We start from the raw sequence: 19,406 nt of genomic DNA, 5'->3' as shown, positions 1-19,406 counted from the left end.
CAACTAAAACACTTCTTGCCAATACACCAAATCAGCCAGATTGCAAACAATGACCCCCAAAAAGACACTCTGCCAGCTGGTCTTTTAAGATGTACTGGAGATGGCAACATGGTTTGCTGAGTCCCAAATGTATGCTTTGCAGGGCAGGATTGCTACACTTCTAATAAAACTGCTATAGCCAGAAACCTAAATGTAATAATCTGTTAATTACAGGCCAAATTCATACTTTAAAAATCATGAATGAAGAAAATAAGACCAGAACAATAAAAAGGCTGAATTTTAAGTGTCATGAGAAACCTTTCTAAACATCAGATATGTATGCTGCATCTATCTGTGAAGTGAGGGGGTGGGCAGGTACAATATCACACGCTTAAGATAGGTCCAAAAGATGGGATGGAATAATCTTGTATCCCTATTTGTCTAACTTATGAAAGAGCATGTATGTCACTGTGTGCATTCCTTAGAAGGTAACATACATAAAGATAGGCTCTCTATGCCTATCCTGAGAGAAGGACAAGAATACATTGCAGACTATTATTTCATTGCTGCTGTTAATATATGCACACATATGAACATAAAATTATGACTTGATTATTAAGAAAAAGCTAAGCAATAGAGAAATAATGTAAAAAATAATTATGCTAATAATATACATAAATTGCAAGGTTGAGTTATAGCATACAAGCTAGGAGGAACTTTTAATTAGTAACCACACCTTAATGAAGCTGTTGTTACTTGGAAATTAGCACGTGATCCCACTCTCAGGGTTATGAAGAGGTAGGTTTGCTCTAATGAAGTATCACTTCCAGAGAACTGGAAAAAACTTTCCAGTTTAAATCAAAGTGAAAGCCTATTAAATCTCAGAGTCGCCTGTGAAAACTACTTTCTAATCTTTTAAAGTGTAATTCCACAGGTGGAACAGTTATCTCCTGAAACGTTTTCAGGTTTCCCCAGAAACTTTTGCAGAGCTCACATTCCCAAAATTTAGAACAGCTTGCATTTTCTCAACACTACTGTGTTCAGTACCGGTGGAAAACAATTTGCATGTCATTTGCTGGAGCAGCAGAAGCAAAATAGCTACACTAAATCTGTATCTACACTAAGCAAATGTATAGTTTACATGGGGAAAAAAACACCACCTTTGAGAACACAACCCTCCCTTTCTACAGGAGCCACAATGCTACCTGCTCACAGTAGAAGCCTGTGTCTTCCTCCAAACACCTCCTCGACATTCATCACTTCCCAACAAGCTGGGGGAAAAACTTGGACTCTTTGCCTGTACCACAAGTTCCACAAATTTCCGTGTGACACTGGACACTCCTCTAGTAGCTGAGGGTGTGTTTTCTGGTCCCACATGGACTACGTGCTGCTTTCAGTATTTAAACATTCAGTAGGAATAACCACTGCTGGGGTAAAAAACATGAACACCAAACTGAAAAAGCAATCCCAAAACTTAACCTTCATTTGCTTACTTTTGTGGGCATTAGGAGAACCTGTATGACTCCCAGAGAGATGACATAACATCTGAATACCAGCCACTCAATTGTAACAAACATCCCTCTCTAAGGGTTACCAAAAATTCCCACTTTGGAGTATCTTCCCCAGCCAGAGTCTGCTTATTCCTTGAAAAGCTTTGCCAGTTAAGAATATTCAAGTTGGAAACAGTAATGGTATAAGAGCGACACAGGAAAGCATCATCTTACTAAACAACATGAAAATTGCCTATTGTCCATCTCCTCTCACAGTTCTAGAAACCATACATTTCATAAAGTTAGCTGCTCCAAAATACTCATAATTTTCAAAAGATAATTCATTACTTTGAAATTACCTTAAAATACTCTAAATCCAAACATATCATGTGAACTTTAGCTTAGCTGAGAACTATTCAGAGCTGAGGACCTCAGCACGCTCTAGTGCTCCTCCCCACACTCCTCAGGCACGTGGTCATGGACCATTTGCAGGATAGCAATGGCACTGCCAGTGGATCATACACAGCCAAACAAGTGCTCATTTTTCACTTGTGCCGGCGTGCAGTTCACTGTGCTATTTTTAAAGGTAGCCTCTGAAAGGCTGAAGGCTTCTGACTGTCCCTAGAATAGAATTAGCTGGGTTGCAGCACCCCAATTAAAGCCCACAGAAAGTGGGTGGCTCTACTGCCAGCAAGCACATGGCTGCAAAGAAAGTTCTATTCACAAGTCCCTCCACCCTTGGGCCTACCTCCAAAGGCCACATGGCTTCTCCCCTCCCCCACCCAGCTCATGGCCGGGCAGGGGAGAGTCCTGCACTGACCGCTGACCACAACTCAAAGAGAGCGAGTTCTCCTGGGAATTCTGCTTTTAACCCCTCTGTGTTCTCAGAGGTGTGTCTACCTTCAATTGGTCAATGTCCAAATTGACCTCTTCCTTCCGGAAAAATTCTTTTTCCGTGTCAAACCACGACAAAGCCCCATAGCTTCAAAATTAGAACAAAACCACAAACATTTGCATTTGCACCTCAACTTGCCAGAAAAGTGCAGTGGAAAATGCCAATTGAAGGATTTGTGGCTGTGGCCAAGAATTGCTTTTATGAGTTTATACATGCAGGCAATGCAGAGAGCATTGGTTTAGTCAAAAGAAATACAGATACATAAATCAACCCAAGCCAAAGACAGCAAGCATCTCATGACCCGCAGCATCCACTCATGATTTCATGTAAGTAAATATCATAACTTAACAAAGGATTGTATATTTGATTTACATGACCTCAAATTTGATCCCTACATAGAGTTATCTCCATCATCGTCCTTTATTCTTCAAGCACTACTAAAAATATGGCAAAACTTAGAAAAGAGAAGATGCTTCATTCTTCTACTGCACAAATAATGGCCAAAATCTGCTTTAGATATCATCAAACCACAAGTATCACTCACCTGAAGAACCATGACATTTTATCTGTTCTTTAAATTGACCCCCCAATGCCTCCAAATAATTCTAAACTGTCTCACACAAAATGACCAGCAGTGTGCTTTGCAATGCTATTTTGGTTTTGAGTCTTTAAAAAATATTCATATGCAAAACATTAGCTCCATCTTGATAAGTCATGCATTCCCTTACAAATGGAGTCAAAGGAAAAATTTGAGATGTTTTTAAAAATCTCTAGAATTATTAACAAAATAGAACACTAAAAGCATAACTCACAATATTTTAAAAATATTTCACTCTAATGCACAAAGAGTAGGACCCAGCGGTAATTTTCATAGGTTTAGACAAATGTGCAATACCCTTTTAGTTTCACAGGTAGAAAAAAAACATACAATTATTTGATACAAAAAATATTAAGCCAATTTATAATAAGCCTTCAATCATGTACAACTATGTCCCATTTTGATATAGATGGGCTGCATATTTGAGACAGCTTATGCGAGCAATGAAAAAATACATAGCTTTCAAATTTATCCTCACTGATGTATTTGTAATTTAAAAGCCTCTGAAATTCTTCAAATTGTTAGCAACATTTTTAAAACCAAAACCTCATAATAAACTCTGTCATTTTGTTAAAAATTTAATAGTTAAAGCACTAACATGAAGATTATTTTACACCATACAGTTTGCATGGTAATTGTGTTTATTACCATGCAAACTGCAATGTTCCTGCTATATAATACCACAGATCTTCTCTGATGGAAAAAAATTTGTGAGCAATACAAATATCAAGCAGGAAAACCATTCCCCAAACACTTCATCGGTAAGAAGTTACAACATGTTTCCCCTAAGACTTTGCTACAGCACAGACTTCCACAAAGTAGTTTGATAGCCAGGAAAGTACACAACTGGTTATGTATAAAGGGTTAAATGTAAAATGACGTTTTAATAGCCTAATGAAAACAGAAGTTATCTCAGATTTCTATTTTCAGTTGTGAAGTGTGTTCCTAAATTTCCATTTTATAATGTATGCATGCAACACTTTTTGGCATCATAAAACATAGAGCAAAATGATGAATTGCCCTGAAATTCCCAGAGAATTAGTTCTGATATGCATGTGAATACCAAAGGAATCCACTGGGATTCCTGTTAATGGAGAGACTACAAAGAAAAGTTTGAATGATTTGGCACTTATTACACAGTTCGAATTTATCGGTCACTGCACATCAGTTAGTTTAATGCCTTGGCAGAATGCTCTGTATTTGACATCTGAAAGAGTAAAAGAGAAAAATGTTTTGCTAGAGAGCTCTGCTGGCTGTAAAATTCAGTACAAATACATTCATATTTTAATAGTATAATAAAATAAAAACACACATAGTTAAAGAGGAATAACAGACTTTGCTAAGTAACAAATACATTTGATGAACCTGCATGTGTACCTAAATAATAGGCACTAGCAGAGCATGCATACCTTCTGCATAAATTTCTTTGCAAAATAAGATTTTTAGACAAATCTTCCAAAAATACAGCTTTTTCACTCTGCACTTTTCTGTCTCAGAATCTGAAAAATGAAAAAGCTGCATATTCCAGCATATCCTCCTCCAATGCTGGCAGATGTTAGGAATGTCAGGAAAAAGGTCTTGATATGTGCTCACTCTCCCAGCCCCTGGGTGAAATTCACGTAACTGCATGAATCTCAGAAATGTAAAAAGATGGGGATGCTACAAGCCTGTTTGTTCAGCAAGACAGATGGGCCTCCATCTGCACATGGAAACACAGGTTACAGCACACAATGCAACCACACAAGTTCAAAACTTAAAAGCCACTGCAGCTACGGCCACAGCACATGCATAATCTGGGATCTTAGGAACTGGTCAGGAACTGGAAGACAGTCTGACTTTTTATTCCTAATAAGGCATAAATGACTGTGGAAATGGCACTGGCAAAGGGAAGGTGCTCTTTCACAACATGCAGCAATCTTACCCTGCCAAAGGCACATTTTTTGACCTTTACAAGCTAAGATGAGAAAAATCCATTTCCATGCCTGAAACACAGGACTACTGTGTGGAGAGTCACTGTAAACATTAGCAGTTTATTTCTGGCAGTTAGATTTTAACAGGGATGCCTGCTAAAAATTTGTGGAACATGACCTTGCATTTCAATAATACCTTTGGTTTGGATGTCTCTAAGAAGTACATAAATGAAAGCCAGAATGTGGGCCAGAGCAAACAGGCTTGTTTGGGGAGGGGAAACGGGTAAGAGGAAGGAGGGACAAAAAAGCAGTGAAATGAAAATATCTACTGCAGGAAAACATATTTGTGCCTAATAAATGCAAGGAATGATCAGATTTTCATGGGACAACTTTGACTAAGATGCCACCGTTTTTAGATATTTTTACTAATCACAAAAGCCTGAGAAACTTTGCATCCTTCCCTAAACGACCTTGGACTCGTGGCAGAACTCCCTGCATTCCAAAATAATTCCAACTAATACCCGAATTCAGGCTACAGTTGATAAATCTGAGACAGAGTTTTCCAGGTTCCTTCACAGCTCTTTCTAAGGAGGCGGACTGAAATCAGATCCAAACCTTTTCCAAACATAGGAGTTAAACCTGCATCCACCTCTCTGGCTAGAGCTTGTGTCTCAGTTTACTACAGTAATACACAGTGAGGACAGGCATCTGTAGGAAAACCTGCAGAGCTCTGTTACACATTTCTGACCCTCTTGCTACCAATGTATTTCTGCAAGGAATAGGGCTGATGTTTTGCCTTCTGGCACAGCTTCAAAATGCTTGCATTAAAAATTAACCCAACAAGCTGCTAGAGAAATATTCCCTTCTATTCCTAGGACTCAGCAAGGACAATCTTCCATTCAGCAGAGTTAACAATTCCACTATCCATGCAATGACAGGTTCAAAGCCTGTCTTGACAGTCAGCAGGGTCAGAAATGTGAGTGAGACAGAAGTGCAAGGCCAGGCAGCCAGACCTTCCCTTGATACTCAGAAGAAGGCATAAAATACTCAGTGTACAAGTCATGGCATTTTTATATTGAGAACAGCTATTTTTGAGGATGCTGAAAAGTTGTCATGGTTCCCTTGACCTCCCTATAGCCAGACACTGGGAGAACAAAAAGAACATACAGACCAGACTGATCCAATAGACTTTCCATTAGTTTTTATGGCATCTGAGGGTTGAGTCATTAAACTATGTGGCTTTACAGACAGACTTACAAAAATAGATGTGATACTACTGTGTCAAGCTCTCTGCAGCATGATTATAGATTTATAGATTCTGTACAATAAGCAGAAAGCACAATGGTATATTTTGATATCAAAGATTTTGCAGCAGTTATCTGAAATAACTGATACAACCCGAGCACAGAGCACAATCACTCTAGACCCAAAAAATTAATATTAAACCACAGTTATGTTTTTTCAGATATATATATACAAACTTTGCTCTATCTTTACATTAAAAACCCCTCTTACTCTTTTCAAAATTCTGCAAATGAAGTGTTTCCTTCACCTGTAGCACCACAGTTTTTTCCCCCCCTTCTTTTTACTGTATAGCCCCAGAGTCTTTGTCAAGACGTCATAACAAAGCATCTCTGGAAAAATCATTCTGAATGTGATTTCTACTTTTCCCTCTGTAAATTAAAATAAATTTTATATCACACTACTGGGATCCCTTTCTGCGGCTTGCAACCAACGAAGTCCTCTATGGAAAAAATAAAAATATAGGCATGCTAACAAAATATAATATGCTATAAAAATATAGGCATGCAACTGTACATTTCAACATACTTTAAAAGTTGGTATTTATCACAAGTAGAACCAGGTCTTGACAGACAAGAATATATGCAAATTTTATTCATGACAGTTAGTTCAAAGCACTCTTAATGTCCAGCTTCCCTAATAACAGTCAGTATATTACCTTCTATCCTCCTTTCCCTGAGGTCTCTGCACTAAGCTCATCAACACGTAATTCAAAACCCTTGCCTGTTCTGATACCTAAAAGGCCACCACCATCCACAAGACTGGTCAGCGGCCAGCTACAAGTTGCCATTGTCAGCTTGTAAAGTAGAACAAATTTAAGCCATGTAATAGCTGCACCTGACATCACCTCTCATTAGTTTTGTCTCCCTTGCTCTCACTGCCTCCTCCTTTTGCACAATCTGCTGAGGCTTTTTCTCATATTGAATGAAAATTTGTCACTTCATGTGCACCAGCTGCAGTGTGTTCTAGCCTGAGACTCTGAGCATGGTAAACACAAAGAATGGCAAGGGTTAAGGAATGTACATATATCTGATAAAAGCACCATTAAGGAGATGGAGGTGAATTTCTTGTTTCAGATTTGGCAACTTAGCATATATTACAGGGGTGGCTTCATGTCTGAGATAAGTTAAGGTCTAATGAAATAGATATGGAAAAGGCAAATATCTCAAGTAGATGATGAAATCAATATTCCAGGGAGTTAGCCATATTGGCTGCAATATGAAGGAGGTCTTATTAAAGCTCTTTTCCTTATATTTAGTAGTAGCACAGTATGATAAAACCAAATATTCTGTGATATATGGGACTACATAACTGAGGTATGAGTAATAATTAGAAGAGTAGTCTGAAAAAATCTAAGTAGAAAACAAAATAAAATATTTGGCTATTTAAAGGCAAAGCAAACTAAGTAGTCATCAGTATCTCAGGACAAGCATGTAAGCTCAGCAAGTCTTGTTTACAGTATTGCCTCAAGGTGTTAAAGTTACTCAGAGAAAGCAAACTTCAGTAATGGCTATGTGCTAGTTTTACTCACAAAACTATTTTTCAAGTGTCAAGGCAGGAGAAAATGACTGTCTTTAAATTAAACTGTGCTACACTTTTCTCCTGGACAGTTTGGCAGAAGAAGGACACACCTTGTCCAGAAAAAGTAAAGTTCACTCAAAAAAACTTCTCATCCTTCTTTCTCTGTTCCTCCTGCCTGTCCCCCCTGCCCCTTCAGTGTACTATTAGGCGCTCCTTGCTGCTTTACTTTGAGGTCCAGGATCCTGGGCAGGTCCCTATGGACAGCAGTTTCCCCCAGACCACCGAAACCCAGCAGTACTGGCTTTGGAGATGCACCAAAAAAGGAGAACACTCCATGCTTTCCCTCATTTCTTACCATCCCACTAACTAAATCCTGCATGGGACCTTCCCCCAACTACAACTACTGAAAGGTAGAGAAGAGAGCACAGTCCTCTCCCACTGTGCAGCACCAGGAAAGCCCAGCAGGGATGCAGCTGCCTGCCCCACATTTCTCATGGCTGGATGAGCCTGTTCCAGCCTTTAGAAATGCTGCTCCTAGGAAGCTGGGTGTGACACCAAGCACAATTACTCACTACCATTTGTTCTATTTTGGATACTGACTTCCAAGGGCAAGGTGCTCTCCTGCTATCCATGTTCAGATTTCAGAAAGGGCAAAGGAAATCTCAAGTATCTACCCTCACTTCCAACTGTTTTTACAAAGCATGAAAAAACACTGCTCTGCACACCAAGGCATGAGAGGATCACTCCTCTTTTTTGGGAGTAGGTATGGAAATCAGCAATTGTGGTTGAGGCGCCCAGCAGCACAGGCACTGTGTGTCCCAGAGACGCAGCCCTTGATTCACTGTTTCAAGTGCAGAGGGCAGCCTAGCTGCCAGCCATGGAAAGCCAGAATGCTGATGTGTAAACTGCTTTCTCAAACTCTGGTATTTTTCTGTTTTTTCCTGCTAGAAATTCAGCAGCTTGCAGCCTAGAGGATACACCCAACACTTCTACATAAGCAGGGACTAACCTCGTCTTCACTCCTAGCGCTTCCTGACAGGTCATCTTTTACCAGGAAAGGAAACAACTGTAATTGAGCATGGCAGCAATCCATGTTTCCCCCTGTAATCTTAGCAGCAGAAGAAATTATTTCCTGTAGCTCCCGTAAGCCAGCTGGGCCCAGGCTCCCCTTCACCAATGCCGCCCATCCTGCCGGCCTGTGCAACCCCTACAAACCCCCACTCCTGCAGGGACCTTGTGCTCTGCGCTGGCACAGAGGGGTAGTATTAATAAACTAGCTTAAACAGTTTATTAAATAGACACCCACAATTCAGATTCATACAAATCTGAAACCAGAAAGGCTGACTGCCCTAAAGCACTCCAGTGAAGCCTCAGCTTTTGACTCTTAACAGAGGTATAGCATTGTTAATACAGTCTGAACTACTGTAGGTAGCATACAGATGAACGAAATATAATACTCTCATGCAAAACTTCATGGTGCTGGGCTTAGGTTTTTTATAACCTTAACTAAGCTTCCTCAAGTCTCTTTGGAGAGTGTTTTATTTAGAAACAGTACAGCACAGTTATCAAGGGGTTTCAGTTCATTTAATTAAGTTGAATACAATTATACTCCAGTGGGTCTTAAAAATGAAGAATCTATTTAAATATTATTTAGATGCATGTCTTTTAAGTACCACAGATTGCACAGGGCTTCATGTTTATATCAATTAGGGATATCAACTTAGCGATAAGAACTCTATCGCTTGCCAGCTTATAATCCTTTCCACTCTGGGATTCCGTATTTTATTTACTCATTTCCCTTTATCTGTATACAGTGAAGAAGCACTTTTTTGCGTTCCTGTGTGCTCACACTGCTTCATCATTGCCAAAGCCCTTCCTAATTAGGCTAAATAGACCTCTTACACAAATAAAAGAGGAACATTTCTGCCTATCAATAACTTCAATAGCTGTGTGGCTGCCACATCTCCCAGGTATTTCAAGCCCATATTTTTCTGAAGGGGGGACATGAAGGATGCCATGTGCTTGTTTCAAGGAAGTGCTTAATCCTGTGGCTGCTGTCAGTCCAGTGGCCCTGCCCACTGACAAGAGACAAGAGGACACAGAATGAAGCTGCATCAGAGGAAGCTGAGATGGGGCATTAGAAAAAGGTTCTAGAAAAAGGTCTATCACTGAAACAGGCTCTCTACAGAACTGGTCACAACACAAAGCCCATCAGAGTTCAAGGAGCAATGACAATGCTTGTAGTCTCATGGTTCAGTTTTAGGTACCCTGAGAGGAGCAGGAAGTTGGGCTAAATGATCCTTACCGGCCCCTTCCAACCTAGATAGTCTGTGATTCTATGTTGCTTTTAGTGGAGACCGAATTAGTTACTCAAACGTTGCACATCACAGACATGCACCTCGAACTGAGGCACAAAACAATTTGAAAAGCCTTGTATGGCTAAAGAGGTCATAAAATGCAGAAGCTGGTGTGATAATGGAGCTCGCGAAAAAATTGTGTCTCTACAAAACCTGGTAGTTGATTCTCACTGACTCAAGGCCCTGAACCACAGGTTGAAAGTACCATAGATAAAGACACTTGGACTTGGATGGCAAGCGAGGTCCTTGAGCAACTTCTTTATGCAGAGTGACATGAACATCAAAAGGAGAATGTCCTGCTAATTAACCATTTGTCAGGACAGCTGTCATGCCAAAGAAAAACATCTCACCTAGTTGTAAAAGTGACAGTAACACGAAAAGAAAGTCTCAGATGGATGGAGTTTCCTCACAGACTGCTTCTCAGATGAAAAAAGTGACTGCAGTCTCAGGGAACACCACCCCATAAACCCACTAAGAGTGGCAGGACAGCCTCTGTACCAGGCAGCATCTGAAGCAAGACAAAACCAGCAGGAAGCTCTCTCTGAGCAGCATGTTACATCACTTTTCATGGTCTGCACCATTATCAGTTTCAAAACTAAGAATGCATAGTAAATAATCTCCTTCATTCACAGAGAATTAGGATTTGAAAGAAAACAAAGATTTTGCCCTATGACTCTTTCAAATGGAAAAGAAAATAATGATATTTTCAGACACAGCAATCTCTTCAAAGCTTGAGAAGTGCAGCGGCTGGTTAGAAGGAGTTACATGTGAACAGGAAAACAGGGCATCAGTCTCTGGAAAAAAAGTAAATTGCATTTGCATCCCCAGCTTGTTGCAGCTAACTAGCCCTCTGCTACCAATTACCCATTCAAAGCATCTGCTGGCAATATCTTGATGGTTTAGTTTTACATGACTCATACACACATCAATGGTTACCCATCTATAGCCTGCATTTGTCTCTAAGCAAAAACAAAACAAGGTGTGATGAATTAGACATGATTACTTTGCACTATGATATCTCTACTCGACGCCTGAAATAAGTCTTTTCATTTCTAAACTAAGCTAAAATCTCCATTACTGGTTTCCCACGTGCTCCCTGACGTCCACACCATTCAGCCACCTCCTCTGGGTCTCCAGGAAGTCAGCCTGCACATTGACCTTCCCCAGCCAAGATCCCAGTGCGTGCTCCAGCCATTTCCTGCCATGAAGGCGGCAATTCTTCCTTTCACATGATCCTTCTAAATCCCTCTTCCCAGCAGTTGCAAGTTACCCTTCTCAGCTGGGACTCTCCTCGCTTTTCTGGTCACAGAAATACAACTCTGGATACTGACTCACTGCACCTCCAACCCCTGCCATCCTGTTTCCACTTTATATGAGAGGTACTTTCCTAAGAGGCATGAGTCAAGAGAAATACCCCCGCTTCACTCTTTTTTAATTTTTTGGTTTTGTAAACTTCTCAAGGCCCCCCAGCCACAGAGCTGCCTAAGAGAGGCAGAAGGCTCAGCAGGAGTTAACATTCCATTTTATCCCCCTTTCCTCTCTCTTTCTTGGCAGTTTATAAAATAATTAACTATCTGTAAGCATTCTGAAATAGTTGTTATTAGGTTTGGCAGATGAAAACTTAAGATTTGTACAATCTTTTGTATTCTAGGTACATTGAGAGAAGGATTAAAACCCACAGTAACTTGGCAAAGATTACTTGAAGAAAGTACCACCCCATCGGAGAGTAAAAGCAACATTGAGAACATCCACCTCTTTTTTTTTTCCTCCTACTTTTGGTATTTAGGAACTCAAACTCCACACTAACCAAACCCAGTGAGACTAATTGTGACTAGGATAACAAGGATATGCAGAAGGATCCCTTTCCCTTCTCACTTATGTGTGACCACACACCACATGTGGTATGAAGCTATTCTTTATCATTACCATCATGCCAGTATTTTGGTGAGGTCCTTGACCTTATGTTCCCTGTTAACTTCCTGAGTTTAGATAGCTATCATGCAAAGCTTATGTTTTACAAAGTTTAGGTTTTAGAAAGTTTATCCATCTGCACATATAAACTCACTCCCTGACCCAAAATCTAAACAATGCATCGCTGGGTTTGGGCTGAGCAGGGAACAATACACCTCACTGAACAGAAACATCCCAGTATCCCTTCAATTCAGCACACGGCACCACAGTGGAGCAGGATTAGACTCCATTTCTTGTCTCACTGTAACCACTCAGAATAAAGGTAGGTGTCATTAGAAAGGAAAACAGAATTTTTAAGGAGGGGCAGTCCTTTTGCATTACCTACAACAGAGCAGTCTCCACTGATTAAACAAGAAACAGACCTTTCCCCCAAACCTCAGATGAAAGAAATTTCCTCTCCTTACCAGTTTTTTGGTTTTGAAGTATGGTATTCAGTCCTCTGATAAAATGTTTTACAGGGAAATCCTTCTCTCTAACCATTGTATAAAACGATATATCCCAAAAAATACTCTGAAGCATCATGTTTTTAAAGCGTAAACATACAATTGTGTTGAAGATGGAAACTTGAACGTGCCCACACCTCTTCCTGTTTTACCATGGTTATTTATTAATTCTAAGGTGGGAAAGAAACCTAATAATGGAGTGGAAATCACAACCTCTAAGTGTTGGTGGATATTATGTATGAATACAAACACATTTATTTATATACCAGGATTTTTCTTATTTTCATCCTCAGAGATTATAAACTGCAGTTTAAATGCAAAGGATTTATAATCAGCTTTCAGAGCTACTCCCCTAAAGTGGCCAACCTCTAGAGCTTCAAGACTCACAAGTATTAAATATTATTCTGTATAACTGAAGGATGCGTTAAGTCTATGCAGTGATATTGATAACAATATGAAGCATGTCTGACATGGATGGTAAAAAGAGATGACTCTTAATTTAGCAATAGAAAATAAGTATTTTCAATTTGCACTCCACCCCTAGGATTGCACGAGAAATTTCTGGTGTAAAACCCCCTTTCGGCTGAGTTGCAATATGCAGCACGTGTCTGCAAAACAGCAGACAAGTTTCTGCTGGAAAACAGCAAGCACAGAATCAAAAGAGAAGGAAAATGTTTCAGAATTGTAACAGATACGGATAAACAGAGATAAACAGGCAGAACACAAACATCCAAACATCCCTGCAAGTGTAAAATGTGTAAAACCCACAGATTTCTTCAGCAGGGACATAATTTCTAAAGGTATATACTATGACTCACAATATATTACTCTGGCAAGCAGAATTCTTTAGAAGCCTAAAATGACTCTTTTTTTCTGAAGTGCAACGTATTGCTATGCAATCAGCTCTAGCATGTGTTTTCATCCAAGCTCCAGCTGTGGATGTGCACTCGCTGACAGAACAGTGCCACCATGGTGCAATGAGCTCTCCTGTTTCCTCCATCGGTTGTGCTGGGGTTGCAGTGAAGCAAAGAGCAAGCTTTGCAGAGCAGGCTCAGCCTGGTGCTGGCATTGAAAGGGGCAGGAGGCTCAACTCATCTGAACTTATGAAAGAGCAACAAAAGATGCGTTTTCCTTTTTTTAAAAAGCCTACAGGCCACACACTGCTCCACTATAAATAAACTTGTGCCTTAGGGTCCTGAAGATTTTATGTAAACAGTGCAGAAAGTAGACCTTTTATCTTTTGTTTGTCTTTTGTTTTCATCATACCCATCAGCACTGCACAAAGCATCTTCAGTTGCAGGTGAGAGGGTTTGGAGCATCTCACAATCAAGGGATTGCTCAGGTACTCTCAATTTAATATTGTAACAAGCATGGTACTGTTTCCACTATCATCTATCAGCTCTTGTCATGCTTGCTGCAAAGCATTTAAAGAATTGCTTTTATTATTATATTAAACAGTTACCTAGTCTCCTTTACACACACTCCCACGCACAAAAACTACAGTCCAGGTGGAGAACACTGTGAGATTAAATATTAGTAGGCTGTTACCTACAAAGAGCAAAAAGCACTGTATATCACCATAAAGACAGTGACAATAATGAAACATGAAAGGATGCATTCATACTCTAGATAACTGTATTACCATGCTTGTAACCTTTACAGTGTATGTTCACCCACGCATGAAAAGACATATCTTCATCTGGAGGCCTGATGATGCAAACTGATGTCAAAAGCATATCCCCATGTCCATGCAGGGCCATGGGGAAGTCAAATCACCAAAGTCTAATGGGCTTGAAGGAGAGCAGATCTGCAACAGCATTCCAACCAGATCACACTCAGATTGTGACATGGATATTAGAAACCAGTTCTCCAATTTATTTTATGACTTTCCATTAAAAAGCCTGAAAGTGTTATTTATAAGTTATTGTTGTATTATACTCTTAAGCTTGTCCATCCAATTTTCCAGCTACACCCTACTTAAAACTGTTTTCCAAATAGGTTATACAATCCCCATTCTCCAGCTCTTCATAGAAAACATGCCTCTAAAATGACTATGTAGCTCAAAAATGCTTATACAGGAGTCATTAGAACTTATATCAAGTATTTTACTATGCTAATCTTAGTTCAAATAAACCTGGTCTATTATAAGTCTGTGCTTCAAAACACAGCAGTAGACAAGAAAGTTCTGCTATTACCATAAGCCAGGAAAACCATTCCCCTTGCCTCGAGAAGATGAGAGCAGAGCCAGCATGCTCACACCTGACCCATACCACAGCAAGTGCACTGTGGGAGGAGAGGGCACAGGTAGCTTCTTTCATTTTTAAAGTCGTTATTTTCAATAACAGAAATCTGTGCTGTAAACCCTTGTGCCCAAAATGTGTTGTAATTTTACCCTGCCAATGAGTTGTCTCTTGTCACCAGGCAGAAATAAAACCCCTTCATCTCTCCTTATCACACAACATGTCTACATGTATTTTAATGGAGAACATGTTTTTATAGTAGAAACCTGATTTTCAGAGTTGCGCATATGAAACCCAGTTTCTTCCTAATGTCCATTTTCTCAGTGAGAAACATGGAATCCCGATCCTTGCAAAGCCACCTCAGCATCCCTGCAGTCACAAGCACCTTCCTCACCCTCCCACCACTAATAATGCCAGGCAGCTCATTAGTCATCAGCTGTGTCAAGCAATCACCAAGAGAAAATTTGTTAGCAGCATCCAATGTTAAAACAGGTATTGTGAAAAATCACTTTGCTGGGTCATTACAAAGTAATTCCTATTCTTCCTGTGTTTCTGAACCTCCTGAAGTCCGAACACAGTGTGTACTCTATGGCCACTAACACTGTCACAACAGGCTAAGTGGAAAAAAAGAAGGCCTGGGCTGCTGCACAAAGGAAAACCCACAACCACAGGTTCCAAATGACAAGAGGGTGACCCAGAAAGGTGCAGGAAGCAGGGCTGGGTGCAACAGCACCGAGCATCCTCTCCTCCACAATGCCACCTCTGAAGGGAAAAAAATTCTGAAGGAACATAGCCCAGGGCCAAAACTGGAACAGTTCAACCCAGGTCTGGAAGGAGACAATCTGACTCAACCTCCTTTGCCCTGGGCACTGACTGTTCCCTCTGTCCCTTGGCCCTGTGCCACATCCAGCAGTGACCCTGTGCTCCATTTCTATCTCCCGATCCCTCCATTCTGCTCCTGTTTGCACAGCATTTTATACAATCAGCATTCATTTACCCAGATTTCCACACAGCATCAGACTAAGTTAAACTAACCATTACCTACTTCTGTAAAATGTCATTTGCTCTAAAATACACTAAAAATAAGAGGTTTTCACCTGACTGTAGGTAATGGTAGCCAACATGTGTAGCATAGTATTGCATTCCATGTAATAAAAATCCTTTAAGTGCTCATGTGCAACACCTTCTCTTTTTCCACATCAATTTTCATGTTTTCTTTCTGCTTAGAGACTGTCATTCTTTTCATATCCACAAAAGGAAGAAGGCATCATTACAGGCAAATTCTGGCAACCTTGTATTCCACTGCTCTTGAAAAACAGAGACAGCTTGATTGACCAACTTTCAAAAGATGAAAAAAGTATGAAGAAAAAGAGTATTTCCAAGTTGGTATTCACAGCAAATCTGCAAGAGGAAGAATGTAAGAATGTGCTTTCAAGAAAGAATGAAGAAGGAACCAGAACCAAAAGCTCTTATCAGTCCTCATGGTGTAGGGTCTTATTGGGACTAAACTCTCTGATCGAGACATCTGTTTTATGTGCCCTGACATGCAAGAAAAAGCCTAGACCAAAGGTTATCTCTGTGAGCTGTCTTTCCTCACAAAGGGATTAGCATTGCCAGGCCCAACATTTCATGGAAAGGCAAAGGAGATGCAACAGGTTAAGTTTACATTATAAAATTGAATCCAACACTTAAACTGATAGTCAGTTGCTCCCTCTTTTGACTTCTTTATTTGAAAGCAAAATACCCTCCATGGTTTTGTAAAATAGAAAAAATGGTATCTGCCAGTCTGGAAGCAGAGACCAGGCCTTCTGGGTTTATCCTTATTGTTGCAAGTGGAAAATGCTTTAGAAAACATGCTCCAAATAGAAGTCGGAACAAAAATGTTTTGAATCAGAATGTCCCAAAGCATGTTGAGTTAATTACACAGTGCCACAGGCACTTTGCTGACATATCATCAATACAAATCATAAAAAGCAAATATATTGCACTTTCAAAAGCATATCTACCTGAAGCAGCTATTCATTTACCTGCACATTTCCACAGAGCTGTGCTGAGCATCCATGATCTCAACTGGAGTGGCTTTTTGGTGCCAATCTGACACCAGAAAAACAGAGTTACCCAATGAGAAACTGAGAGAGCAACAGAGCAGGGATTTCCATAGGAGGTTACAGTGATTTAATGAGGGTTTAAGGAAGAGCAGTCCTGAAGAAATTGTTGGCTGGTCTTTGCTGCCACAACTCCTCCTGGCAGTTCTACAAGTGCTTTATCAGTTGGGGATCTACTTCCCTGATCCTTCCAGATACCCAGACTCCCTGGCTTAATATCAAATTCCTCTTCCCAAAGTATGTTAGCCAGTATCAAATCACATGTTATCACAGCAGCATTATCAGCTGGCATCTTTTCTCTTTTGGTTTTTTTCTTTATTACTTTGATAAGAAATTCGAATAGTCACTTAAACACTGAGACCAAGATAGATTATATATGTAAATAGTAGGGCTCCTGGTAGCCAAGCAAGCTTTATTGTCCTCAAAATACTCCGTCCTCTTCAATGAACAGCAGAAAGTAGGAAAGGACTGGTTTTCTCTCAGCATAAATGCAAATTACTATAGAAAAATAATTTTTTTTTGTTTCAGCTGTTACAACTGATACAGTAGTTTGAAACAAGAAACTAGCTACTGCTTTGAAATAAAAAGACTTCTAATTCATGGCATCTCTTTCAAGTTCTGTTGTATCTTTTGCATCTTAGCCTTTTAAGACAAAATCTCCTCACGCAAATAAGACATTTTCTTCAGTGAAACTCCTATTACAATTGATCAGAGTTTTGACAGTGATTTCATTATTGTCAGGATTTGATCCAGATATCTCTCCTATGTATATACAAAGGAAGAACTTTGCATAAACAAAAGGGGCACTGGAATGACTTCCCTGTACTAAGGTCAATAGCCCCTGTCTTGAGAGCACAACTAAAAGAATGAAGTTCATTATTTTAATTTCATATTAAAATTTGTTCTCAGATCTCATAACAGAGAAACTTTTAGACCTCCATATAGAAAATAAAGAGTTTGCTATCACCACATCAATATGTGAGTCTATGCCAAAAATATCCCTTTTTATAGCATTGAGTTTTGGTGACACAGAATTTCTTTATTACTACTCACAGTCCACCTCTCTCTAAAACCTTAATACATTTCCCATATCCATTATTGCTCTGAAACACTGAAAATTATAATTATCCAATACATTCCAGCATGTGCTTGCTACAGACTAAGCAAAAGCTTTTGGGTATAATTTTGTTATCTATCTTGGGTTATCTTTTGTTATCCATTAACAGAATAAATAGCTTAAGGTGCTTATACCACAGCTGTATGTATAGAATATTTCATTAGAAAAGTGCAAAAGGGAAAAGTCACATTTACTTCAGCAAGACCTAGTACAGCTGCAAGTATACACTCAGTATTTATCAAGTATAGGGCTATTATGTGACTTCAAAGTCCATAAAATATGCTCCTTACAAGCAGCACTTGACAACTATTTGTTTCCCCTCCAGACCCAAGATCTGTCATCACAGGTTCCTCCTAATGAGGTCGTATTTTAAGGAATGTAACTAAAAATATACAAACAATGAAATATATTTATCAATATAAATATGGAGAGGGGCTCAATTTGTATTTCAAGTAACTTCAGTACCGAATACCAGCTGAGCTGACACTATGGCCTCTCCTCTTAATTCAGCACCTAGAGCAGATACCACCACACTCCACAAGGCTTCCAGCAGGGCCAGTGGGAGGAAGGCAACACCTTCCTTCCTCTTCCCTACTGCCCTAACTTCTCAGTATGAGGAGGCAAGAATCAGGCATTTTATCATTTCTATTAAAATAATCTTTTTTATCATAAGGACATTTACCATAAGAACAGGCTGCACAGAGAGATTGTGCAGTTTCTGTCCCTGGAGGTTTTCAAGACACGACTGAGTAAAGCCCCAAGCAACCCCACCTGATCTCAGATCTCTCCCTCTTTCAGCTTGAGGATAGGTTAGATGCTGCCTGAGGTTCTTTCCACCCTGCATCATCCTACAATCATGGCTTAAGAATACATTTTTCTCTTTCATTCCATCAACAAACTTTTGATGATCACCTTCGTTCTTAATTTCATTCTAGTTTTCGCCTTCCAAGATCACAGAATCATAGAATAGTGTCTGTTGGAAGTGACTTTAAAGATCATCTAGTTCCAACACCCCTGCCATGGGCAGGGATACCTTTCACTAGACCAATTTGCTCAGAGCTCTCCATCCAAACTGGCCTTGAACACTCAGGGGACTGGGGCACCCACAACTTCAGGCAATTTGTGCCAACACCTAAGCATCCTCACAGTAAAGAGTTTCTTCCTATCTAAATCTACACTCTACTAGTTTAAAACTACTCCCCCACATCCTGTCACTACATGCCCCAGTAAAGTCTTTATGTTTGTTGTACGCTCCCTGCAGATTCTGAAAGTCTGGAACTAGGTCACCCTGAACCCTTCTCTTCTCCAGGCAGAAAAAATCCAATCTCTTAGCCTTTTCTTCACTGGAGAGATGTTCCATCCCTCTGACCATTTCAGCAGCCTTCCTCTGGACTTGCTCTAACAGGTCCATGTCCTTTCCTGTATTTGGGATCCCAGAGATGGATGGAGGCATGCAGGTGGGAGTCATACAAGAGTGA

At 40.0% G+C, this 19,406-nt stretch overlaps 1 protein-coding gene across 8 annotated transcripts in view; it reads right to left on the bottom strand.

The window, feature by feature from the left end:
* Nucleotides 1-19,406, bottom strand: part of SASH1 (SAM and SH3 domain containing 1) — a 531,067-nt gene that overhangs the window by 98,676 nt on the left and 412,985 nt on the right. The gene's annotated exons all lie outside the window — the stretch shown is intronic.

This window comes from Taeniopygia guttata, chromosome 3 (assembly GCF_048771995.1).
Source record: "Taeniopygia guttata chromosome 3, bTaeGut7.mat, whole genome shotgun sequence".
Taxonomy (NCBI): domain Eukaryota; kingdom Metazoa; phylum Chordata; class Aves; order Passeriformes; family Estrildidae; genus Taeniopygia; species Taeniopygia guttata.
Note: the sequence above shows the minus strand (reverse complement) of the source record. Positions and strands in the feature narration are given on the sequence as shown.